Source organism: Eumetopias jubatus, unplaced genomic scaffold (genome assembly GCF_037043125.1).
Source record: "Eumetopias jubatus isolate StellerSeaLion01/CBP00866 unplaced genomic scaffold, mEumJub1_p1.0 scaffold_5, whole genome shotgun sequence".
NCBI lineage: Eukaryota > Metazoa > Chordata > Mammalia > Carnivora > Otariidae > Eumetopias > Eumetopias jubatus.
Window position 1 is genome coordinate 47,201,654 of NW_028274811.1, and position 27,171 is coordinate 47,228,824.

Sequence of the window (27,171 nt, forward strand, 5' to 3'; positions counted from 1 at the left end):
GAAAATAAGTTATAGACACTCCATCCCCACATAGTCCAGCATACCTCTAAGAATGGCATTTCTCTATATATCTACTAATATGTTAGAAGGTTCACACAATGATATAAACAGTTCATACTCCAGTTTTCCCCAATATCCCAAAGATGTCTTTTATCTGCTGCCCATTAGTTTTACGATCCAGAATCCATTGAATGTGTATCATTGCATTTGGCTGTTCAATTTTTAAATCTAGAATAGTCCTTTTTACATGTCATTGGTTTTTTTGAAGAATCCCAAGCAGTCGTCTAGTAGAATGTCATTTACGGTCCAGGGTTCTGATTATTTGCTCATAATTCGGTGCGGTTAACATTGGTTGGCAATGAGACTGCATCAGTAATGTGGTAACCTGCCCTGGCATCACGTCCGCAGGCCCGTAGTGTCTGCTTGTCTCCCTGGTCAGACTATAATGGTTAAGGTGGTGATAGCCAGGCCTCTCCTTTATAAGGTAAGTTTTCAAAGACAACCTTAACAGTCCCAGAAATTTCCAGTGGTGATGATGTTTCTTTTCTGTTTTTACCCTAGAATTCTTAACGCTACTAGCCTGCTTTTTCATTCACAAAAAGTTCTGCAATTGTATTTTAACTGGAAAGGTCTTGTGGCTGAGCTATGGAAAAAGTATACTGAACCTGGTGTGGGTTTCATCAACCTTTTCAAGTTCTGAAAATCCATTATTGCCTTGGCACACCTCTTAGCCAACACTTCTTTCCTCTTTTTTTCCTCTTCCCTCAGTCCCCCACTCCCTCATGTTTTTGAGGGGTATATAGATCTTGGTAAATACCAGTATAAGCTGAACTCAAACACCACTAAAAATGAAGAAACAAAGGGAGGTGCTGTCTTTCTATTTCTCATTTGGGTTTGTAAGCCGTTGGCCAGGAGGTAAAAATAGTTTTTATTATTTTTATCTATCTTTTCTTTAAAATGCTTTATCACATTTGGGCTGGACTTAAAAGGCAGAAACATGCCAGACTTTAGAGAGTTTTCATTTCGTGTTGTTTAGGAAGAGAAGCAGTACATTATCAGCTGGCAAAATGGGGAGAGAAAAGAAAATAATCATTTCCTGAAATGTGCAGCTTTGATCTTGGTACCTCCATAGGACTGACATCTGAAACAGCAGTTTAAAGTCACCCTTTTCTCCTCAAGAAGAAGTGCATTCTGTCCCAATCACATCCAAATTAGAACCTGATGTCCTGTGAAGATCTAGCCATGGAAGCTCAAACTTTTTCCACAGCTGCTGCTCTTGTCTGAGTAGAGCTTTAGAGCCCTTATGTGAATACCCTAATGTCCTGGAAAAGGCTCTAGCTATTAGTCTGAATTTCTCCATTTTTAGTTCTGGGAAGTTGAATTCCTGGGCTGAGGGACTCCTTGTGGCCTGCAGCATTTGGATAAAATTCAAAACCGAGAGGCATTGACCACATTTTCTCTTGAATTCTTTCTTACTCTAAGAAGTAGAATCTCCATTAGCCAAAGATTTTAACAAGCAAGATTTGCTCCTTGTTCCAGCTAATGCCGGCATCCGACTCATTTGGACCACTGGAATTTATTTAGTCAAGTGTGCTTTGAAGAACTGTCTAATCCGGGAAGGAATGTATTGAAGTCTGGTCATCCAGCCCTTTCTTCCTTCAAAATGAAGTATTGATTTTCATGCCACTTTAATTTCCCAGGAGGGCAAAAATGGAATGGAAGTAACTCCCAGAACAGGTATGAGTCCAGTGAGGCTTAGCACACTTATATATGTCTGGTACTGGGCACTTGGTTTTAAATTTGGAAATTGGCCTTGTGACTAGAAGACTGCCAGTTGGGGATTTTTATTGCTGGGGTTAGAGCATGAAAGGCTGGAGATGAGACTGGGAGTAGACCTTCAAGTGAGCTTTTCAATGTTTCTCAGTAGCTTTAACCTGAAGCAAGATCAGTATCTCATTTCAGAAGGGGCAGGTCATTTTCCCAGTGCTCTCTAGGCTAGCCCCAGAGTGACTTTTTTTTCTTCTTTTTCCTTTTTTAATGAACTGCAATTTAAGCAGTGATCTAGAAGAGCAAAACTTTTTGATTGACAAGGAAGTTGTAGCTCATCACCGTGTACACCGACCTCAGAAGTGTACCGACAGCCAGCCAGGAAACGAAAGTCTATGGACAGATCTGGAGGTAATCACTATGAGCTCTATCTAGGGAAGGAAGGCAGCTTGGTTTATTTCCTTTTGGATTGAAAGTCCCATATCTTGTCCTGTCTCTGGCAATGAGATCAATACCGTGAAATGGCCTTTTCCTTTCAGCCTGGCGTGTTCTTTACTCAGCACAATGCACTGAGAAATGGGGAGCCAGGTGAGCAATATTTTAAGTTCCCTGTCTGATGGTTCTAGTAATTCTAACACCTGGGTCATTTTTTTTATTATACTCGGTAGGTAAGCTTGCTAAAAGCAAACTCACAGTATGGAAAGAGGAAAGCCCAAACTTAATGAAGTAATAGATTAGGGAATTGATCATTCTAATGGGCTGTTATACCTTACAAAAGCTCCTCCTTGCAGATATCCCTCCTTGTAGATAGAGTTAAAAGAAGGTTGGCTATTTATTTTGATTCATTTTTTTTTCTTTTTGTCAGAATTTAGAGCAGGAAGGGAATAAGAAATGACTGTCTTACCTTACTATTTCACATGAAGAAATGGGCCCAGAAGGTGAGGCATACTGCCTTGGGTTCCTCAATAATATATATGTATTTGAAAGTTAGTGGTTGCCTATGTTTACACTGTACATATTTAATCTACCTTCAAATAACACTGTTCTTCATACGTAGTGCATGTAGTGTAGATACCTTATAGCAGACTTTCCCAATTCCTACCCCCATCCCTTCTGATGTTGCTACCACTTGTCTCATCCGTATTCTATAATCACCAATATGTTGTTACCTTATCGATCAATTAAGAATTTAAAAACTCAAAGATTTGATCTACCTTCATTTGTTTCTGCCCCAACCCCCATCCTTTCTTCATGTAGATCCAAATTTGTGACCTATATAATATTCCTTTTAACATTTTTTGTTTTGCAGGATAGATCTTCAGGTGATAAATTCCTTCAGTTTTTGCTTGTCGGAGGAAGTATCCCCAAATTTTGAAGAATATCTTGCTGCATATAGAATTCTAAGTTGGAGGGTTTTTTCTTTCAGTGCTTTAAGTACTTCACTTCACTGTCTTCTTGCTTCCATGGTTCCTGAAGAGAAGCCCACCGTTACTTTTTAAAAAAAAAAAATCTTTTAGGGCGCCTGGGTGGCTCAGTTGGTTAGGCAATTGCCTTCGGCTCAGGTCATGATCCTGGAGTTCCAGGATCGAGTCCCGCATCGGGCTCCCTGCTCAGCATGGAGTCTGCTTCTCCCTCTGACCCTCCCCCCTCTCAAGTACTCTCTTTCTCTCATTCTCTCTCAAATAAATGAATAAAATCTTAAAAAAAATCTTTTAAAATCTTTTAAATTTATTTAAATTCAGTTAATTAACATATAATGTATTATTAGTTTCAGAGGTAGAGGTCATTGATTCGTCAGTCTTATATAATACCCAGTGCTCATTGCATCACATGCCCTCCTTAATGCCCATCACCCAGTTACCCCATCCCCCCACTCCCCCACTCCAGCAACCCTGTTTGTTTCCTGTGATTAAGAGTCTCCTATGGTTTGTCTCCCTCTCTGATTTCATCTTTTTTAATTTTTCCTTCTCTTCCCCTATGATCCTGTTTTGTTTCTTAAATTCCACATATGAGTAGATCATATGATAATTGTCTTTGATTAACTTATTTCGCTTAGCATAATACCCTCTAGTTTATCCATGTCATTGCAAATGGCAAGATTTCTTATTTTTTAATGACTGAGTAGTATTCCAGTATGTGTGTGTGTGTGTGTGTGTGTGTGTGTGTGTGTGTGTATACACACCACATCTTCTTTATCCATTCATCTGTTGATGGACATCTGGGCTCTTTCGATAGTTGGGCTAATTGTGGACATTGCTGCTTTAACATTGGTGTGCAGGTGCCCCTTCATTTCACTACATCTGTATCTTTGGGGTAAATCTCTAGTGATGCAATTACTGGATCATAAGGTAGTTCTATTTTCAACTTTTTGAGGAACTGTTTTCCAGAGTGGCTGCACCAGCTTGCATTCCCACCAACAGTGTAGGAGGGTTCCCCTTTCTTTGTATCCTCGCCAAAATCTGCCGTTTCCTGACTTGTTAATTTTAGCCTTTCTGACTGATGTGAGGTGGTGTCTCATTGTGGTTTTGATTTGTATTTCCCTGATGCCAAGTGATGTTGAGCATTTTTTCATGTGTCTGTTGGCCATTTGGATGTCTTCTTTGGAAAAATGTCTGTTCATGTCTTCTGCCCATTTCTTGACTGGATTATTTGTTCGTTGAGTGTTGAGTTTGGTAAGTTCTTTATAGATCTTGGATACCAGTCCTTTATCTGATATGTCATTTGCAAATATCTTCTCCCATTCTGTCGGTTTTCTTTTGGTTTTGTTGACTGTTTCCTTTGCTGTACAAAAGCTTTTTATCTTGATGAAGTCCCAATAGTTCATTTTTGCCCTTGCTTCCCTTGCCTTTGGAGACATTTCTAACAAGAAGTTACTGGTGGCTGAGGTCAAAGAGGTTGCTGCTTGTGTTCTCTTCGAGGATTTTGATGGATTCCTGTCTTACATTTAGGTCTTTCATCCATTTTGAGTCTATTTGTGTGTGTGGTGTAAGGAAATGGTCCAGTTTCATTCTTGTGCATGTGGCTGTCCAATTTTCCCAACACCATTTGTTGAAGAGACTGTCTTTTTTCCATTGAATATTCTTTCCTGCTTTGTCAAAGATTAGTTGACCATGGAGCTGAGGGTCCATTTCTGGGCTCTCTATTCTGTTCCATTGATCTATGTGTCTGTTTTTGTGTCAGTACCATACTGTCTTAATGATGACAGCTTTGTAATAGAGCTTGAAGCCCACTGTTTTCCTTATTTCCTTCTCTATAGGGATTCCTCTATAGATAAAATGGTTTTCCCTCCCTTTCTCTGACTTCTTTCAAGATAATTTCTCTTTGTCTTTGGTTTTTTGCAGGTTGAACATGATACGCCTGGGTATCTTTTTTGTTTTACATCTGTTCAGTGTTTTTAATTTCTAGCATTTACTTTTGATTCTTTCTTAGAATTTCCATTGCTCTGCTTACATTACCCATCTGTTTTTTGTCTAGTTTTTCCTTTAGAGCCCTCGACATATTAATGATAGTCACTTTAAGTTCTCTACCTGATAATTCTGTGTCATATATGAGCCTCATTTTGATACTTGATTGAAATCTTCTCTAATTTATTTTTGATCACAGAACTTGATCTGTGTGTTTTGTTAGGCTGTGATTGTTTGGGGTAGCTCTTGGTATCAGAGGTCTCAAATTCTGGGGTTCTTATTTTGTTTCCCTTCTTTGGGCTTCCCTAAGTACTCCTCCATACAGAAAGCCTGTATCTCACAGCTCTTTCAAAAATCCACCATCACACTGGACACCTGCTGGTGTAGTTCTAAAGTGTGTGGACAAGAGAGTGTTCTCTAATCTTATGATTAAACCTTGAGTCTCTGGCCTATGACCCTTCACATGTGTTTCTTCTTTGATAGCTTCATGTCATGAACATGCTATGAAGGCACACACATGTGCTGTGTCTTTCTACAAAGTCAGCTTTATTCAGTCATAAAGTTAGTCACAGTTATAAAGCATGTTCAGGATCCCAAACTCAGTGACAATTCTCCATGTGATTAAACTTTCCTTCTTACACATCACACAGAGCAGGACAGAAGACAAGCCACACCACAAACAAGATAACAAAAGGCACAGGAAGTGAACGAACCAAACCCAAAGTCTGCGGGTGCACAGTTGAGATAAGACCTCCCCATCTGGTCCAGGCCAGCTCTCTGCACTTACTGCTTCTTCTGTTCCAGCAGTGAAGGATCTCGGTTCTGTTCAGAGATCCAACGGGCAGAACCTTTGGCGACAGTTGCCTTTTTTAAGTGGTCTGACATAGACGGGTCACGTCTAAAGAGTCTGACATTTTGCTGCCAAAATCCTTCCCTTTTTAAAGGGATTTCATTAGTTTTGGGTCTCTGCAGACCTCCTCTGTTTCTCTGCTCGTTATCAGTTCTGGGGGGTCAGCTGATGGTCTGAGCAGTGGTACCTTAACTGCTTGCGTCCTTTCTTGACACAGGCTCCCGCTTGATGTGAGAGACTCCATTTTGCTCTTTATACTTCCTCATCCTGTGAGGTGAGGCAGGAAGGCTCACAGGGACTGGAGTGAGAGGAATGCCATTGTCTCACAACTTTAGAACAAAGCATTGCTAAAGTGGTTCCCCTGGTGAGTAGGCCTGTATTGCGGAGCAGGTTCTGGGTGTGTTCACAAGCATTACCAGTCCCCTCCACCTGCCAGAGCCATGAAGAAATCTTTCTCTGATCTTCCCCGCGAGCAAGTGGTGGGGCTCGTGGAGGTAATGCTCACCAAAGCAAGAGGTGGTATCCCCCAGTCGTGATGCTGCCAGTCTCTGGCTCCGGCACTCCTTATGCAGACACTTGGTCCTGCACACTCAGTTCTCTGATGAGTCCAAAAAAAGTCACTGATTTTCAGTTTGTCCTGTGTTTTACTGTAAGGACCAGGGTGATGACTTCCAGGCCCTTTATGTGGTGGAGCTGGAGCAGTTGGTCTCGTGTATTCTCCGTACAGTCTTCTGTTATATAAATAACCTAAAGGATGAACATTAGAAGGAAAATCCCTCAAAGGACTAGCAATTTTGTTCCAGTAATAATTCAGAAATAGCAGTTGAAAAACTGATAAAACACCAGAGAAATCTTTTGAGCAAATTACATGCTCAGTTGCTTTTTAATAACATATTTTCCTCACTATAAAAGGAATGTGTGTTCATGGCAAACAGTTAAAAATACAAGGAGGTATATGGGAGGAAATATAAATTGTCCATAATCTTCCTCCCTAGAGATAACCAGTTGACATTTTGCTGTATTTTGTTTTATTTTTCTTCACTATGATAGAAACACCTGCCCCCCAAATTGGGATCATACTAGTGTCCCTTTGCTAGTCTACTGCCCTTTTAATTATTAAGTGTTCTATTTAACCATTTTCTCATCATTTAAATATTCTTTAAAAAATATGTATGTAGTATCTGCATAAAAAATTCACTGTAAGGATGTATCAAAATTTGATTATCTATTTGAACATAGTACTGTGGTGACCATCCTTGTTCATAAACTCCTGTGTACATGTCTTAAAATTACTAGAAACAGAATTACTAGGTGAAGAGCTATTACTATTGAGACAATACTAACATTCTTATGCTTTTGATGTACGCTGATTGCTTTTGGATAGAAAAAGTTTTCTCACCTGCATTTAGTGGTATCCCCCATTTGTGATGCTGCCAGTCTCTGGCTCCGGCACTCCTTATGCAGACACTTGGTCCTGCACACTCAGTTTGGGGGGGGAACACGACCTCTGACCCTGCCTCTGGCAGAGTTAGCAGGGGATATTGTGTGACATGATGAGAAACAGAGTACACAGGAAAGAAGATGAGCTTTATAATCGGACAAACTGATGAGTCTTTGATTATCTACTAGTTAAGTAATTTAATTTCCCCGAGCTTCTTAATTTTTCTCATTTGAAAAATGGGAATAATTGCTTCCTTTCCAGGTGGTCGCGAAAATGAAATATGCATTCAACTTTCATTGAACAATTACTGAGTACCTGCATGTGATGTATGCCGGGTGCTAAGGACACAATGATAAAACCGTATAAGACTGTTTGTGTTCTGAGTTTTCCGACTACTGGGAAAGACATCTATCAAATAAGCCTGCAGATAAATGTAAAAATGGAGGTGTGGCCTTGAGCTCTGAGAGCATCTGATAGGCAGATCCGACCTCGGGAGTTACAGAAGGCTAGATCTCTGTGGAGGTGATGATGGCGGGGAGGTGAGAAGAGCGAGGAGGTGACATGGCATGGAGTGTGGGATGACAGTGAGTGTTCTTGTCAGAGGAGCAATGTAGAAAAAGGCTCCATGGCCGTGTGAAGGAGGGAGCCCATGGGAGGGCTCGCATGGCCTGGGTGGGAAGAGCAGGGGAAGCACCATGATGATCTGCCTCCCATAGAGGTCAGTTCTGTTGTTCTTCCAAGAATAGGAAGTTCTAGGGAGAGTGGAAGGGAGTCAAGAGCAGGTTTGCATTTTAAAGCCAGAATCCTGAATGCAGTCAGAAGACAGTGTGTGGGGACAGGGAAGGTGGGATGGGGGATAGGACAAGCGCCTGGAGGCCGCCACCCTGCAGAAACTGTGGCAAGCCTAGGACGGAGATGAGGGTGGCTTGGGTTAAAGTGGTATTGAAATAGACTTCTAGGCCCAGGGTGGAGCCGCTTCGGCCCGGGTGCTGTGCTTCCTGCCTTCTGCCCTATTTTGCAGTTCTCTGGACTTGGGAATGGAGACTGCCCGCTTCCTGAACGCGAATGCTTCATGTTACATAAAGTTTCTTTGTATCATCTAACTTGTCTTCTTTAATCATTTTTAACAGTGGTGATGGGCAAAAGAGAAGTGAGTAATCAGAGAAGGATTTAAGAGGCACTCTGAGTAGGAACCGATGAACTCTGAGTGAGACGACGCTCAGTGGTGTGTGACTCTCGCCAGCGACCTCGCACCGCACAGCTGCGTCCACAGAGGTGGGTTTTGGAGATGCTGTTGCTGAAAGTCAGAGGATGCACAGAGTTCGAGCCCGATGATGGGCGGCGGATTCTAAGATGTGTAAAAACGAAGTACAGATAGGGGAAAGCCAAGGAGGGGTGAAGAGGGGGCTCAGTGGCCTGCAGATCCTGACGCGGTTACACGTGGCGGCACGAGTGGTTGATGAGCAGCTTGGACGGACTGGCAGGTGGAGGCGGTGAGAGACAGATCCTGAGGACACCGCCTCAGAAGGAGGAGCACTCCCAGGGATGACAGGGGTCACTGTGGGACTGGGGAAGAGAGTTCTTGATGAGATTAGTCATTCCTCTCCTCCTCCCCTCTGCAGGAGGTCACAACCCAGAGGAAAACGTTTTTTTGTTTTTGTTTTCATTTTACAAAAGGGAGGAGTAGCGGTCTGAAAAAATATGTCTGTACAGCACCCAGCGCAGTGCTTGTCTCCTAGTAGGTGCTCTACACGTAAGCTGACTCAGCGGCTGAGCTGTCTCCTAGGTCCAGGCTCTATAAAGTTACTGTAGAACTTCTTCCTGAAACCAGGCTTAGAAATGCCTGTCTACTTTATAATGAATAGTGTCCTGGCAAGATTTCTGTTGTGTGGTTTAGATAACATCCTGTAATTAAAATCATTCTCTGGGACCACATCTCCAGTGTTGAAATCCTGTTCTGACCACAGTTGGATCTATATTCACCCATCTTTTCCAAAATACATGCATTCTGTAAAGTGAGAAAAAGAAGTTGTAGCATCCTGAGAGATGGTATTTATCAGCTTGCCAGGGCTGTCCTTGCAAAGCTCCCAAAGCTGGGGGACTTTAAACAACAGAAATGTATTCTCTCGTGGTTCTGGAGGCTAGGAATCCAAAATTAAGATGTTGGCAGGGTGGGTTTCCTTCTGAAACCTGTAGGGGGCGTCCTACCTTGCCTCATCTACCTTTGGTGTTGGCTGCTCTGTTTGGTGTTCCTTGGCTTGTGGATGTGTCACCCCAGTTTCTGCCTCTGTCGCCTCCTGGGCACCTTCTGTGCCTCTTTCCTCTTATGAGGAAACCAGTCATCTTAACTAGTTATATCTGCAATGACCCCATTTTCAACTAAGGCCATATTCTGAGGTATTGGGGGTTAGAACCTCAGTTCTTTTTTTGTCAGGGGTACATAATTCAAACTGTAGCAGATGGGCTTAAGAGAACTCACATTAAATATTTCTCTGTTCAAGGGTGCCTGGGTGGTTCAGTCGGTTGAGCATCCTGACTCTTGGTTTTGGCTCCGGTCATGATCTCAGGGTTGTGAGATAGAGCCCCGGGTGGGGCTCTGTGCTCAGCATGGAGTCTGCTTGAGTTTCTCTTCCTCTCCCCCCCCCACTTTCTCTCTCTCTCTTTCTCAAATCAATCAATAAAATCTTAAAAAAAAATTCTCTCTTCCCATTGCCCTCATGATGTGTCTAATAACTATAAGCTTGCTTTTGTGGATGGAACTGCTGCTCAAAAAATAAAACCAAGTTCTGAAGGCACTCATGAAGTGTGGAATGAGTTTTCGCTCATTGTAAGGGCTAAACCTCTGTGGACAGGACTGCCTGTCTGCCGTGGCGGTGGGGAGTCTAAGTGATAAAGTGATCACAGCCCCTCAGTAGTCATCAAGCTTTCTGCAAGAGAGTTCAATGTTCAAGGCTCATTTACGAACCTTGCTTCAGAATGCTTGCTTGGAACTATAAGTAATTCACTGCCAAATCTTAAAGATATCCCTTGGTTTCCATCTTTTTTTTTCCAGTTAGGTTAAATAACGGGGAACCGCGGGTAGATATTTGTGCTTTCTCCCAAGGCTTTGCCATTGTGCAGAAGGACTGGGTTTCACTGAGTCTAAGGAGAATGCAAAATGAACTGCAATAAACAAAATGTGCTTCAGCCCTATTTTAGTTCAATTTAAAATGATAAGGGTATTCAGGCTGCCTACAGCTGCAGCGGACTTAGGCTCCTCTCTTGATTTGGTCTCCAGAAGACACAACAGCAATGTTCAATGCAGCTGCTGTTTTGAGTTGTGTGCTGGACGAAGTGTGGGCTCTGGAATCAGATCTGAGTTTGATTCCAGGTTCCAAATCTTGGTTTTCCTACCATGGTAGGCAGAAGAACGGCCCCCAAAATATGTCTGTGCCCTACTCCCTGGAAACTCTAAAATATGGTCATTTACGTAGTAAAAGAGATGTTGCAGATTTGAGATGCAGGAGTGCCGTGCATTATTCAGATGGGCCCAATCTAATTACATGAGTCCTTAAAAGCAGAGGTGCTTTCCTAGCTACGGTTGGAGATGTAACGAAGGTAAAAGGGCCAGAGATGTTGGCTTTGAAGATGGAGAAAGGGACCCTGTCCCAAGGAATGCAGGTAGGCTCTGGAAGCTGCCAAAGGAAGAAAATAGATTCCATCCTAGAGCCCCTCAGAAGGAATGGACTGTGTCATAGATCCTCCTAGAGCCAATGCCTTGATTTTAGGACTTCTGACTTCTAGAACCAAAAGATAATAAAGTTGTCATGTTTAAGCCACCCAGTTTGTGGTCTGGTGTAAGGCAGCAATAGAAAACCAATACACCCTCTTACTGACTGTATGACTTTGTGAGTCTTGGTTTTCTCATCCATAAACAATCCTATAATCCTGATCTTGTGTGGTTTATGTGTGGCTTTGCTGAGATGATATATTATCAAATCCGCTGCTAATCACTTCATGACTTAGTTACGAGTTCAGTCCTGAGGAGTCTGGCAATTTTCTCTCTTGGGTCTGATTTCCAGTTTGGGCCCAGGTGCCAGCAGGTGAGAGGCCGCACTGTTTGGTAGTCTGTGCCATGTGTTCACGGGGTGATGCGGGGACCAGCAGCGGCAGCCTCAGCTGGGAGCTTGTTAGAATTACTGAATCGCAGGTCTCACCCCAGATCCAGGGAGTCAGAATCTGTATTTTTTTTTTAAAGATTTTATTTATTTATTTGAAAGAGAATGAGAGAGAGAGAGAGAGAAAGAGAGCACATGAGAGGGGGGAGGGTCAGAGGGAGAAGCAGACTCCCTGCTGAGCAGGGAGCCTGATGTGGGACTCGATCCCGGGACTCCAGGATCATGACCTGAGCCGAAGGCAGTCACTTAACCAACTGAGCCCCCCAGGCACCCTCAGAATCTGTATTTTTTAACAAGATGCCCAGGTGATACATATGCACTTTAAAGTTTGAGGAACGCCAGACTGGTGGTTCTCAAACAACATAGATTCTAACAGAACAGACGCCTGGGCCCAGAATTTATGGGGGTGGGACTTCATCCTCTCTTTTTTTAATTTGCTTTCCAGTTATTTCTAATGCACAGAGAGTCATAACTACTGGAATAACTACTTAGAAATGCACTTGAATATATGAGACAAATCAGAACTGTGAAATTTTCAGTTAATACCTTTTTCTCTGAGGCAAACAGCTATGCTATGTAAGTATTACTAAGTGCTACATTTTAAAAAGGTATGTAAAGGAGGAAACATCGAAGAACAGCAGAGACACTTTCTCACTGTTCTGATTCCTGTTCCGGCTTTATCATGTGCACTTAATTAGACTTCTTCCAGAAGACTCATCCAGTTTTGCTTCATTAAGAAGCAGTACTTCTTAGATAATTCTATGACATGGAACCTTGGCATTAAAAGCTGTTGGCTATTTTCTCTTTAGCAAGAGAGATCTTTTTTTTTTTAAAGATTTTATTTATTTATTTGAGAGAGAGAATGAGAGATAGAGAGCACGAGAGGGAAGAGGGTCAGAGGGAGAAGCAGACTCCCCGCCGAGCAGGGAGCCCGATGCAGGACTCCATCCTGGGACTCCAGGATCATGACCTGAGCTGAAGGCAGTCGCTTAACTGACTGAGCCACCCAGGCACGCTAGCAAGAGAGATCTAAACACTTCTTACTATTATCAGAAGACAAGCAACAATATTTGGAGAGCTTACTCCGTCCTAGGAGTACCTGCATCCCTCCCTTCGTAGACAGAAGCATAAGGAGGAAGCTTGGCAGTTCTATCCCACACTTCCAGTGGCCATGACCCAGAGCACAGAGTTGCTTTCCAAGAACCAAAACTAGCATCTCCAGCACATCTAGGGCAAAAGATCCAGAGGACAGCGTTCAGATTCAGACTCTTATCCAGGAGCTCCAAGTCCAAACAGCTGGGTAAGGGCTACAGACAAGAGCCAAAATCGAAAATAAGGAGCTGGGTGCAAACCAGGACAGGAGGGCAGTGGATGTGGAAGACTGTGACAAAGTTCCTGCATGGTACCCACAAACAGCTTTGGGGGATTTGAGCTTCCACTGTGAAAAGCAGAATGAGCTGGGACCTAGGTCCGACCAAGGAGCCATCAAGAGAAAATTCGCCATGGTATCCAGCAGGCAACCCTGCACACTGACCACCACACTCCTTGCAGGATTTCACAGGATGTGGTCTTGTGGGATCTCCCCAGCCCCAGCTTACTGACCCAGAACCCAACAGTCATGCCCATGGGCAGGCATCTTCGGTAGAGTCTGGAAATGCAGGCCGGGACAGGCCATTCTGGTGTTTCCACCTCAGTGAACATAAAACCCTGTGACAGCCTTTTTATTATCAGAAATTACAATTTTCCATTGTTGGACATTTGGCGGCGTTTTATTCGCTACTGCTGGCTGGCTGTGGCTTCTAGCTAGGCTTAGGATATTTCTCCCATTCCTCTCTTTCCTTTCCCTTGTCCCTCCCTTCCACTCCCCCTTTCCTGTCTTCTTAGTCTTACACGCAGGGTCCCAAACCGCTCTTGTCTAACGCTGTTTAATCATATCAAATTACACATCATCCCTGAGTAACTTCCAGTAGATTCCAGAACATCAGACTCCCCAGAGGTGGGGGTTGTTAGGGCCCTAGAGTCCTGGGGAGAGAGCCTTGGGCTAACACATCTGAGCTGCCATCACCCTAGAACCCATCTTCAGAGACGGTGGGGAGCCCAAGTGTCTGCTCTTCTCTGAAGTTGTGCTTCTCATTGTAGATTAATGTATTGGCTTTCTATTTTCATTAAAAAATCATATAAAAGTCAGACTCTTAAGTCTGAAAGCCACTCACTAGGTGGTCCCATTGCTCAAAGAATACCTTCCTTCACTCTGGAGCAAGGATTATAACCCAGCAAATAACAACAAAAATAATTATGGTGGAGGTACCTATTTGATGTGATTCTCACAATACCTGTAAGAGTACAGTTTCCTCCCTTTTCTAGATGTGAACACAGGGCTTAGAAGGGCCATGGAATCTGCCCCGGGTCATATGGCTGGCCCCTGTTGTCCCTGGCATCAACCAGGCTGCCTGACATCTGGCCGTGCACTTCAAGCACGTCACACTCGTCCCTCTTGCCATCCCTCCTCCACCTCTCTCCCCTGCCTCCCCACGCCCACCAGGCCACCCTCCCTGCTTTCCTCCCCCTACCCCGCAGCCTTCTCCAGCGCTGCCCTGCCCCGTCCTCCCCCCCAGGCCTCCCACCCCCGTGCTGCCCCCCGCCCAAGCCTGCTCAAAGCCACTAATGTCAGCCTCCTTGAGCACACAGGGACAGCCTGCCAGGTGCAGGGCAGCTAAGTGGCACGTGGGTTCAATCATCTGAACCCGCTGCAGCCCTTACCCCCAGAGAGAAGCCTCGTTGGGCTGAGAAGCCCCTGATTGGGGCCTCACGCTGTGTGCCGGTGCGCGGGAAATATTCCCCGTGCACTTTGTGCTTATTAACTTATTTACTCTTCATGATATTGCCCCGTCTATGGAGAAGCCACACACGTCGTAAGTGATTTGCTTCGGTCACATTGCAAGTGGCAAAGCAAAGCTCCGAAGCCAGGCTTGCAGCTCCGGTGTCCACGCAGCCAAGGATAAACCGGGGTCCATAGGCTTCCTGCCTTCTCAGCTCTGCAGACAGCCAACACCACAGGATCCGATCTTATCAAAACAAGGCAGGAGGAAATCAGGAATGATTGGAACCAGGCCCCCACACTCCTTCCCAGGTGGTGGGGCTTTGTGTCTTGGGCAGCAGTTATGCTTGGGCAGTGGTGCTGCAGACAAGGTCTTTTCTTGTGGCCGTACTGGAGACAAGTATGAGCTGTACCCTCCTTCCTTCATGACCGGCCCCCTCAAATCTCTGAGATCAAAGGCGCCCCAGGTGATTAGGCGAGACGCAGTGCACTCTGGGCGGGAGCGGATGAAACCGTGGGGCAGGCCAGCGAAGCTGCTGGAGTTTGTGGCTGACCCGTGGGTGCCCTTCTGCTGCAGCCTCTGCTGGAAGGAGAAGTGGGGCTCCCTGGAGAGCAGAAGTTGAGTGTCTGGGAGGGGCACTCTTTCCCACCGCCCACCAAGTGCAGGGCCCTATGGAGTCTCCCGTGAGGCTCAGGTCATTCTGGAAGCAAGGCTGTCAGCTGCCTTCTGTTGGAGGTCAGGTGAGGCCAGGAGCAAACTTGAGCCCACAGGTCGTGGAGGTGACTCTCACCTTCCCCCAGGAGCCATTGCTGCCCAGCCATGGGCATGGACAGGACCTTCCAGTGATGTCGAGGTAGACCAGAGCAGGGAGGTGGTAACAAAGGGAGGCCTCAACTGAACAGTCAGCCAGAGCAATCGTAGCTGAATTTGAATACTTACCCAAGAAGGACTACATTTTCAAGTAGTAGTAACTAAAAAAAGACCATTGTGGTTTGAGTTTACTGGATTGGGACAAATTTCATTTTTCCACTGCTGTGTGAGAGCGGGGCTCCCTTTTTAAGGAAAGACCTTACAGTTATATGGGTAGAACAAGTTTCATGTTGGTCCATGGACCATTTGAGAAGGTCAATTTATAGGTACCACACATGCCTTACCACATTTGTCTTCACAGCCTGGGGAGGGAGGGCCATGTGGTGGGAGGCAAGAGGAACTGGAGTAGCTTCCCCCTTGAAATTTCAGGTAGGATTCTGCTGGGGACTGCTGTTGTGGGACATTTTCAACAGGGGGAGACTCTCAAAAATAGTTTTTATACACACACACACACACACACACACACACAGTGTTGTTGCTAAGAAGAAAGATTAAGCCATGTATGAGGATTGAAAAGGCTGACACTAGTGGCTGGTGTTTTAGAAAGGTTGGTCATGGACAGCTGGTGACAGCTGGTGACATTTAAGCAGATATCTGAGTGAAGTGCGATACAGCTAAATCTTGCTTGAAATGGGTAATGATATTGGGGTGAATTTTTTGTGTTACGGACTGAATGCTTGTGTTCTCCCCACATCTGTGCGTTGAAGCCCTCCCCCTCCCCCCCATGTGATGGTATTTGGAAGTAGAGTCTTTGGGAGGCAGTTAGGTTTAGATGAGGTTGAAGGTGGGACCCCTCCCCCTCCCATGATGGAATTAGTGCTCTTAAAAGAAAAGAAGAGACACCAGAGCTCTTTCTTGTGAGGACATGAGAAGGGGCTGTCAACAGGCCAGGATGACATCTCTCAAAGGAACCAAATCTGCTGGCATCTCGATCCAGGATTTCCCAGCCTTCAGGCTGTGAGAAATGCCTATCTGTTGTTCAAGCCACCCAGTCTGTGGTGTTTTGTTGTAATGGCCCAAGCTCACTAATATAGTTTGGATTTTTGGCTTGTTGAGTTAATGTCCACTCTTACTCATTTCATAACTTCTGGAGATAAGCTCAAGAAGTTCTCTCTCTGGGATCAGAATGCTGTCTCCCTAGTTTTGGGAAGGTACAGAGTAGCAGTAACATGGACCAGAGAGGGAGTCATAGGAGGAGAGGTAAGGAGTCTAGGATGTTCTCCTTCCCTTAGTTGGCATATAGGGAGGCCTCGGGAGACCAACTCATTTATAGTCCAAATCAAACTTATACAATTATTAGTATCAACACCAGGGAAACAGACATGAACGGGGCTCTTAGGGCAAATTGGAATGTTGGTTATCTTAGTTTAGTTCCTGGTTTAGTGATAATCGATTGTAATCCAGCCCTGGCTCTTTTCTCATGAGTACCCCTGGGGCACTGTCATCACTGCTCCAGGCTTGGGTGGCTGGCTGGTGATAAACACTGTGTTTAGGTTTAGGGGAAGGAATAGTCTTTCTTAGGCCTCATTCCTAGGTGTCAAGTAATAAAATAGTAAGGAAAGCAGTTACCTTGCCATTGTTCCTTGTAGGTATGCTTCTAGGAGGGGATTTACAGTTTAGTATGGAGGAGGTTTGTGCAGGATGCTGACATTCCTGCACTCCATGCTCTTGTATCATCTTGATCCCATTCAGAGCCGCGGAGTGTACAGTTTAGAATCAAAGCTCAAGCACCCAACTGCCTGGGTATGGCTCTGTAACCTTCTAGTTGTAGGACATTGGGCAAGTTACCGAACTTCCCTGTGCCTCTGTTGCCTAGATGTATTTCAGAATAGTATCTTTCTCAAAAGGGTGCATGAAAGTTAAATGAGGTAATTCATGGAAAGGTTGTAGGCGGTGCCTGACGTATATTAAAATGCTCCATTGATGATGGCTGTTGCAATCATTATGGTTAAACATAATTATGTTTTAATAGCTAAATCTCTAACAGATTACTTGTCCTACTTTATGGATAAGGAATCTGAGTTCCAGTGTGGGTTATTGTGGCCGGAGGAAATGCAAAAGAGTTGAGGCAGGTCATGGAATATGGGCCAGGTAGAGGGGTGAATGGGAGAAGGTTGAGGAAGCCAGGCGGGGAGGAGTCCATCTGTGGAGGCAGGAGGACACTCGATGTGGTCTGGGGACAGCATTGAGACCAGTTCTGCTGGAGATGGTGGATTGAGCTGGAGGACAGTGGGCAAGAAGGGGCTCCTACAGTGAAGATTTTGGGGTAGGAAGTATCTAGAGGGCCTCCTACAGCTGGCTTTCCCTCCTGGCTGCCTGAGGCCTCTCTGCAACCAAAAATGGGTGAATATTTCCCGAGCACATCTGGGCGAGGTGCTGCTTGGGTCTTTGGGAGTCCATACCAGCTCTCCCTCCAGTAAGGCACAGCCTTTGAGTTAAGGGTCTTGCATGCTGGGCAGGTACAGAGAAGCAGAGTGTGCCTCCCAATCTGGGGGCCATCCCACCTCTCTGGCTGAGATAAGTTTATTTGAGCCTCAGCTTCTATTTCTCCACTGGTTGTGACTCTCTTAGTCATGAGGATGGAACCCAATTCGACCTGGCTTAAGAAAAATGGGAATTTATTGGCTAGCATAATTGACTTTGTTGGGAGATACTGGCTTCAGATACAATCTGACCCAAGCGCTCTGACAGTGTTATGAGGATCCACTTTCTCACCGTGTCTTGGCTCTCTTTTCCATAGTGTTGGCTTCCAGAGCAGCCCCAAGTATGTGTTATTTTATTTATTGAAATTCCAGTTGGAAAAAGCAAGTTCCTTTTCCCTGCTGCCCAGCTTGTCTTGGTCTTGCTGTATCCCATAGGTTCTTGTTGGGCCACAGACCCAACCCTGAATCAACCACGGTGGCCAACGAAGGTGGCATTCTGATGGCCAGGCAGGCTTGGGTCGCAAGCCTCCATTTGGAGCTGGGACCAGAATCATGAGGATGTGGCCTGAATACAGGGGAGGAAACTGCCAGAAAGGCAAAAACAACAAAAACCAAATAAAATAAAAGTAGCGTCTTTGCACAGAGCCAACAAAGGGATTGGTAAAAATGAGATTTATGTGTCTGGAATACAGACCCAAGTGACTTTTAGTCGTAGTTACATGGAGAACGATGTCAGCAGCAGTTTTCTTCTTACTTGCTCTAGAATTCCTCAGGCTTTGCCAAGTGGGTCCTGCACACCCTGCTGTTGGCTTATTTTTGAGCCTGACCACTTCTGGCCATCTATCTTAAATAAAGCACAGTATTCCAGCTTCATTTCTAATTAAAATTATGTGATATTTGCTCTCCTTTCTTGTTCATTTAATCTCGACTTCTCCAATGTCTCTCTCCTGTTCTGCTGCTGTCTGACCAGAGGCCTATTCGCCAAGGACCCAGCATTGCCATCTCATCGTATCCAAAGTTGACCAGTGTTTCAGGATGCACCTTATGATATTTCCTCACTCGGCCTCCCTGGAGCTGAAAGACTAAATGGTAGATAAATTCTGTGATCTATGACTTAAGCTCTGTGATGAAGGGGACCTGTGTCATTTAAATCTTAAATCCTCTTGCAGAGGCTTTTGGGCATTTCTCAGGAGGACTTATGCTGCCAAGATGTAAATGCTGAGAGTTGATTCTGTGAATAATGTTATGAAAACATATAAGCAGGTTGCTAGCCAATGGAGAGCTTTCGTAGCCAGGCCAGGGTGCCTGGGCTTGGGTCTGATTCTAGTAGGGAGACATTGACTATTATTTTTTTAACATTTTTAAGTAATCTCTACTCCCAACATGGGGCTCGAATTTGCAACCCCGAGATCAAGAGTCCCGTGCTCCACCGGCTGAGCCAGCTGACTATCTTTGAGTCGGGGAGAGACACCCTCCTCCTCATGACCACCACGTGTTGAGCACATTCTAAGTGTCAAGCCTGAACATGTATCTTCTTTACGTATGTGATTCTTTCTTATAGCCACAATAATTCTGCAAGGGGAGAATTCCCTTTTCAAATGGCACCCACTCACCTGAAATCACACCTCATTCTTGGCAGGAATCCCTAAAAACACAAAGGGTCCACAGAAAACCAACCGCCCAACCTAGCTGCATGCCCGTGGGGCAAGGACGGTTGGCGTGGTGCCATGTCATTGTATGGAAGAAGGCGTGAGGGACGAGTTCATCTCTCTCTGCTTGTTTGGCAGGGTAGCCGAGGAAGACATCCTGCGAGGGTTAAAATAACACGGAAAAGGAAATGATGCAAATCCCCCTCAAATCAGTTGCTTCCCCCTTGCCTCTTCCTTGCCTCTTGCTTTTTCAGGGTGGAGGTATCTGTGCCCCTGCATTTGCAGTCCTTCCTCTTGGCTGACAGTCCGTCCATCTCCCTGTCACTGGTTCCTCTGTTGCTTTCATATCCCTTATGCCTGATCCTCACGTGCTCACTGCCTTCCTCTCCTCAGCCCTCTCCATCACCCATTGGCCTCTTTGACTTCTCCCACTACGACCCGGCCCGTCTACTTCCTGCGTAGAATCTGCAGCACTTTATCTGTCTCTCAGTGAGGATTCGCTCGATGTCCTCCCTTGTTTGTTTAAGTTTGTGTCCTTTTGTCTGTTTGACTGATTTGCTCCCCAGGGAAATCGCACTTTCCATGCTGCTTATCTCTCATTGTCCAACTTTTGTTTCCGTCAAGGACAGCAGCTGTGTACCTGAGCAGCATACTTGGATTTTGTTCTCTGTCTTATTTCTCCTTTGTGATGCCCTGTGCTTGAACTCCAGCTCCACTACACGCTGACTGTGTGGTCCTGGCCAAGTTGCTTTACCGCTTCAGACCTGTGCGTCCTTCTCCGTTAAATGAGGATGGTATTAGTACTTCACTTGTGGAATTCCTATGAAGATTAAATGAGCTATTTCATATATGGAAAGTGTTGAGAACCTTATCTGGCACATGGGAGTCGTCTGATAAATGTTAGTTCACACTGTCGTGTTGCTGGTGCTGTTACATTGTTCTGACATTTTTTACATTTTTTTTTAAAGATTTTATTTATTTGTCAGAGAGAGAGGGAACATAAGCAGGGGGAGTGGGAGAGGGAGAAGCAGGCTTCCCGCAGAGCAGGGAGCCCGAGGCGGGGCTCGGTCCCAGGACCCTGGGATCATGACCTGAGCCGAAGGCAGATGCTTAACGACTGAGCTACCCAGGCGCCCCTTTTCTGACATTTTTTTCACTGGACTTTCCCAAGAACAGCAACAGAAGTGGCTCCATGGTGAAGGGACAGAGGGCAAGTTGGGTGGGCGCTAGGAGGTGGGATAACACATGTGCCCTATGCCTGCTTAATGTTCCAATGTCCCTTTTGCAGACTCGGGAGGAAAGTCATCTGTCCTTAAAAAAGGAGAAGACACACCATTCTTGCTTACAGATTAAGCAATGAAATTTAAAAAAAAAAAAAAAGGTAGCTTGGTTAAATACTGACTTGGTAGAAATTTCTTTTAAAACATAGTGAAGCCAGGGGCACCTGGGTGGCTCAGTCGGTTAAGCGGCTGCCTTCGGCTCAGGTCATAATTCCAGGGTTCTGGGATCGAGCCCCGCATCGGGCTCCCTGCTCGGCGGGGAGCCTGCTTCTCCCTCTCCCTCTGCCTGCCTCTCTGCCTACTTGTGCTCTCTCTGTATCTCTCTGTCAAACAAATAAAAAAATAAAATAAAATAAAATAAAATCTTAAAACATAGTGAAGCCAAAGCAAGCAAGGCTCAGTAGGTTTGGTGCCCCATCTGCTTTGTTCTCTTCTGACGCTCTGTCAAGATTCCTAAATGCAGGTTGGATTTTCAAAACGTCTGGACTCAGCTGTGCACATTTTTAAAGCTGTTCAGCGGTGACATTATAATCTGTATTTCTTGCTACTTGGCTGTGCCTGACTCCTGTGCCCTGACCCCCAGAGGGGAGGCCAGCCCCTGTTCTCTGTTCAGATGGTGGGAACCTCAGGTGACCAACTCATTTATAGTCAAGTTTATTTTTGTTTCTGGTAATAAAGGTAATAATGCTTATTACTGAAACACTGAAAAATAAAGAAAAGGGTATAGAAGCAGCAACAAACACTCATAATCCTTTCCCCTGGAAATGGCCATTCTCATGGCCATTCTCATGGCTCCCACACCATGTTTAGTAAGTGGTTAGGGGCAGCAGGGAGGAAGCATGGCCTCCACACGAACGCTGGTGTAGATCCAATGGATGACAGCAGGAGGCTTCTGGTCAACTCTGCTCCCCCAACAGAAGACTGTGTTGAAGAAGATCTATCTGAATGGCACAACTTCCCGGTCACCACAGATGTGCCGTAAGTTCTTGAGTTAACCATTTACTATTTAGTATTTTGACCATTCTCATTTTTGCTGTTATAAATTATGAAGCAATACACATTATTTAATATAAATCTTTGTGTTCTTTATTGATAACTTCCTTACAGTAAATTAATATGCAGACTTCTGGTTGCACATGGTACATTGCAAATACAAGTTTTTCTGGGCTATCTCAACTCAATAAGAAAGGTAAAGAAATCAACAAAGTCAAAATCTATGAGCTTAATCCTAGAGACAACAATGGATGAGACTTTATAGAAATTTTAGAAGATGGAAAAACATTAAGATAAATGTTAACAGATCAATCAAAGGGAAGAATGTTGAAACACAAGTTGCCTGCAGAGGAAGAGGCCAATAATCCTTGGAACCCCTGAAAGCTTTAGGGATTGGAGGTGTCCTGTGTCTTAGAAGAGTGTGGGGACTGAGAGTAGGACGGCTTGGAAGTCTTTATAACAAGTGGGACCTTCTGATGACCGCCGTCCCCCCAGGAGACCACCCTCATCCAGGAGATGGGAGTTTTAATCTCACAGAGGCTTGGTGATGTGGGGATGTTGGACTGGACAGAGGACATAGGCTGGCGATGTGGGGGTTGCCATGGCATATAAACACAGGGATTACATAAAGGTCTACATACATACCCTGGCACCTTCCACCATCCCCCCTTCTTGGCTTCAGTTTCTCCATCTGGGAAAATGGGGATAAGGTAATAATAATACTTTACCTTCCAGTGTTGTTTTAAAGATAAAATATATAAAACATGGGGTGCCTGGGTGACTCAGTCAGTTGGGCTTCTGACTCTTGATTTTGGCTCAGGTTGTAACCTCCAGGTCATGGGATCGAGCCCCACATGGGGCTCTGCACTCAGCATGGAGTCTGCTTGAGATTCTCTCTCCCTTTCCCTTTGCTCCTCTCCCTGCTCAAGATGTGTGCCCTCTCTCTCCGTAAATAAATAAATAAATAAATAAATAAATAAATAATTAATTAATTAATTTACATATAACATGGAAGACTAGGTACATGGCATCTAGTAAGTGCTATGTATTTGCTATCATTGTCCCTGCTGCCATTATATATATATTGAGCTTTCACTTTTTTCCATTTATCCACTTTTCTGATCTTATGCCGTTACACTTTTTTTTAGCTTGTAATCCTTTATAATTTGTCTCTTTTTCTTTAGAATATTTTACTTGAAGCTAACTTAAAGATGTGGATTAATCTGTAAAACACTGACCTCTTTATAGCCGTCCACTTTCAGTATGTGTATGTCTGCTCAGTTATTTAAGTATTCTGTGTTCTTCAGACATGTTTTTAGTTTTCTCATTAGTTGTTGCTAATGCAAGTGGAAATTTTGATTCCAAAATATTTTTAAACTAGTAAATACTGACATTTAAGAAGGCTTTCCATACTTATTTTGTAGTTGGCTAACTTAATATTATTAAATATTTTTAGTATTTTTAATAGCTTTTTGGTAGATTCTCTTGAGGTTTTATTTAACAATGCATTAACTCAACAAATATATTTCAAGCTGGTACTATGAGGTGGAAACACAGTGGTCAACAGGACCAACACAGTTGCTTCCTCCGTGGAGCTTATACTCTGGTAGGGAAACATGCAATAATGGGTAATGGTGAGAACAGAGCTTGTCACCTAAGGCTTCCAGAATGCCACGGCAATAACTACATCCTTACAGAAATTGAATCAGTAGTGAAAAGTCTACAGTCCTCCTAAATCACCTGCATTATAGGTAAATTCTACCAAATATTTGTGGGACATAATTCCAATCTTGGGCCAGTTCTTTAAGAGAATAAAAGAATGAATGTTCTTTAATTCACCTTATAAAGTTAGTATAATCTTGGGATCCAAACTAAAGGAGTCAGATATGAATGAAGATCTGGCAGCAAATGAGGTACGTATACCTATATTTATAGCTAGAGCTTTAATGACCTAGTCTGATTTATCTTCAAAATGCAAAGATGGTTGGATACTAGAATGTCCATGAATGTCATTCATCCCATTAACAAAACTAGAGAGGAGGTGAGAGAGGAAATCAAGTACAGTAGAACCATATCCTAACTTATACACATTCAAGTATATGCTTTTCAGGCAAACAAAGGCAAATGGCCAAGTGACACATGTCAGACCTGCTGGAGCAGCGCTCACTGGAGGGAGACACCACGGAGACAGGAGCAAGAGAAAGTGCGTCTGTCTGCTTTGACCATCTAGCTTGGGCCTGGTGATCTGGGAGGATCAGGCAGCGGACTCCAGGGAGGGAAAAAAGCTGTGGGCTTTTAAGCTCCATGATTAGGGAATCATTAACTCTTCCCTCACGTGGTAAGGAGAGGGGCTGTGGGCCAAACCTTTTAGCATGTTTGTGGCCAGCTAATACCAGGATTAGCCATCTCAGCTCCATCCTGGCAAGATGGGGAACAGAAGTCTAAATCCTGTGCTTGACCAGAGTATATTGCTTCCAACAGTGGTTCTGAGCCAGTTTCCTTGGAGCTTTGCAGAAGAGCAACTCTTTTTCTGGGAGGTCAGCCTTCGGGACCAATCTTGAAAAAATAAACCCTTAACTGTCAATACTGTAAGTATAAAAGAAGAGAAAAATAACAAAAAATGAGAAAGTTAGCTGTTACTTACCTAGTTCATAGTATATGCCATATATTATTGTATACAATACATACCTTTTTTACAGACTCATTCTGTACAAGGTTGAATATGTCAAATCTTACATTTTTACACCACCCCCAGAAGCAGAGCTGCCCAGCTGGCTGGCTTGTAGGTGATTCAGTGAGATTTCCAAGGATTGGAACATATGCAGCTTCTTCTTTTAAGGGCTGATATTAGAACCTAATTACTCAGATGAGTTAAGAAGCCACTAAAAATCATTTTTCTCTAACACAGTTCCTATACCGATAGTACGTAAAAGTTCGTAAAAAAATCACTTTGAGGGGCGCCCAGGTGGCTCTGAGAATGGAAACTATGTTGTTAGTGAATCTCGTCTGGGGCTAGTCGATCTTTCTTCCCCCTTTACTCTTCCCACCCATCTCTCCTTCCATCCCTGTGGAATGCTGCCAAGTAGCACCCCTGTTTTCAATAGTATGAAGTTAAAAATAATCTACTACTCTAACATATCTGCTTTTGTCTTTGAGTGTTGCCTTTCTGTTCTTGTTGATATGCACCCAGAATTTTGCATAGTCATATCCTTACTACTAAAACTTTGAAGTCTGCTTTTCTCATCTAATATTATCTATAAATATTTTATATATCTAAAAATTTCCATTTTATGAATGTATAAGACATTATAATCAAACTAATCATAAAGCTATAAAATAACTTTTCTATTATTGACATTTGGGTCAATTTGGACATTTGGGTTGCTTCCATTTTAGGGTATTGAATATGGTTCTACTATATATATATTTTTTTCTTCTTTTATTGCCAAAGGACATAGTCTCAGGATTGGAATTATGTGGTCACATGAATATTTTCTTTGGTGATGATGCAACCAGCAGTGTATGAGTCTACCATTTTCACCATACTCTTGTCATTGAGTATCTAACAGCTTTTACTCACAAAGAAGAGTGCTTGTACAAGGAAAATGTTCACTTAAGTGATGACAAATCATCTCTGGGTGTTAGTGGAATGAACTTGATCGTTTCCCAGGTTGGAAAATGTCATTGTTTTATTTCACACTCATTTGGTAAAATCTAGAAGCACCACGACCATATAGTTCCATATAGTGCCTTGCATAGTAGGTATCCAGTAACTTACTGATTTAATTTTGTGTCCTAGAAGATGTTGACCTGGAGCAGTCATGCTATACAGAGGCCATGGTACCTACAGTAGAAAAGAGGAAATTAAAATGGGAGGTTGGGTGAGAAAATGTGGAGGAGATGTTATCTCCTCCATGCTTGGCACCCAAACTTGGAGTGACATGCTTGGCGCCCATTGGCATAGTCTTGGCTAATACGTTACTCTGCAGGCATTCTCTTTCACTTCTGTCCCCATCCCTTGGGTTGTATGTTTACTGGCTGTGGAAGACTCTTTAGAAAGCATGTTTACAACAAGCTCCCTTCCTGTATCTGCGCCTCTTTCCAATGTGACTTTGCAGTTTCTTCCATCCAGAGGTGGCACCCATTCCTCTGCCCTTGAAGTTTGGCTGGCCTTGGGACTTGGCTTTGAACGATGGAATGTGACAGAATTAACACATGCCCTCAGGAGGCTTTGCACACTCTGGCTTCCTGCACAGGACGGTCTGCTGGATGATGACCCCGTTGCCCCCTCTGCCTCAGGCCACATGCACCACCCCCGGAAGCAGAGCTGCCCAGCTGGCTGGCTTGCAGCTGACCCAGGGAGGCGCTCAGCAGAACCCAGCCTGAATGGCTGACTGCGGTCGTGGGAGTTTGAGGATGGTTCGCAGCAAAGCGGTGGCTGATACACCAAGGGTCAGAGTGTGCCACAATGTGTGTGTATCCACTGTGTTGTTTTGTAGAAGAATTTAGTCAGATATTGCTTTAAAAGGATGAAACATGAATGTACAAATGAAGACATCTATAAAAAAATGGAGGGAAAGTCATCAAAATGTGATGGATTCTACCCTCCAATTGTTTCCTGTATATATATATATATATATATATATATATATATGTTTTTGTTTTTTTTTTTATGTTTTTAGTCCACATTAACAAGTTGAAGCTGGACACCTCAGATGATCAGATGATTGAATTGTGAGGGAACACGAAAGCTGGTGAACAAAGAGGCCTCGTAATAATTCTGCGGCTCCTGGAAGATCAACTTTTATTTGCTTGTTTGCTTTTCTATGTAGTCATTCAATGTGAGCACTCAAGGTCATTCCCTAGCATTCTAGAGAAGTCTGTGTGTGCAAGCATTCAGGGCTCCAGGTTTTTTCATCATTTTGACCCGTGCACCCTTAAAGTCCCTTGTTATCTAAATGGTTGTAAGCCTGTTATGGGTTCTGGAGTTGGAAGAGGAAAGAGCATGAAGGCATTCCCCTTATCTTAAGCCCAGATGCCTCTGTAAACACTCTGTTGCAAACCCATCACTTTGGCAAACACTCTGTTGACAACAACTCAGGCAGGAGATCATGCCTCACTGAGAGACTGCGAAATGTACGGTTTGGGGCCAGAAACACACTGAACTGCAATCTGTTCTTATGGAGTGGGGGAGAATAAATTTGGGTGAAGAGCCAGCAGTCTCCACCAGAGTGATGTGTCTGAATTTTTTTTTTCTTTTTTTTTTTTTTTTGCGAGAAGGACAATGGGAAATTTAAATTAATGGACCCATACCCAGTGGGAAGGCCCTGATGAAGTGATGTGTGGGTCTATATTTAAAATAACATGTTTATGGTACGATGTATCTGTTTTCCTGATTTACAGCCTTCATTCCTTAAAATTAATTGACCAGTTAGACACGAGGACTTTGCATTCTTTTTTTTCCTTGGTTCTTCAATATCTCTCTGTAATAATTTCTTTTTTGTTTTCACTTCTGGGG

General features: G+C 44.0%; 1 long non-coding RNA gene across 3 annotated transcripts; it reads left to right on the top strand.

Annotated features, from left to right (window-relative positions):
- Positions 1-962: 962 nt before the first annotated feature.
- LOC114224657 (uncharacterized) lies at positions 963-26,865 on the top strand. Of its 3 annotated transcripts, none has more exons than XR_003612427.2 (6): positions 963-1,737; positions 2,058-2,178; positions 8,593-8,737; positions 23,764-23,856; positions 24,135-24,241; positions 26,336-26,865. It is a non-coding gene; the product is annotated as an uncharacterized LOC114224657 (long non-coding RNA). The 3 variants fall into 3 exon arrangements; XR_015768171.1 differs by lacking the exon at positions 26,336-26,865 and adding an exon at positions 25,772-26,220; XR_015768172.1 differs by lacking the exons at positions 2,058-2,178; positions 26,336-26,865 and adding an exon at positions 25,772-26,220.
- The last annotated feature ends 306 nt before the right edge of the window (positions 26,866-27,171 follow it).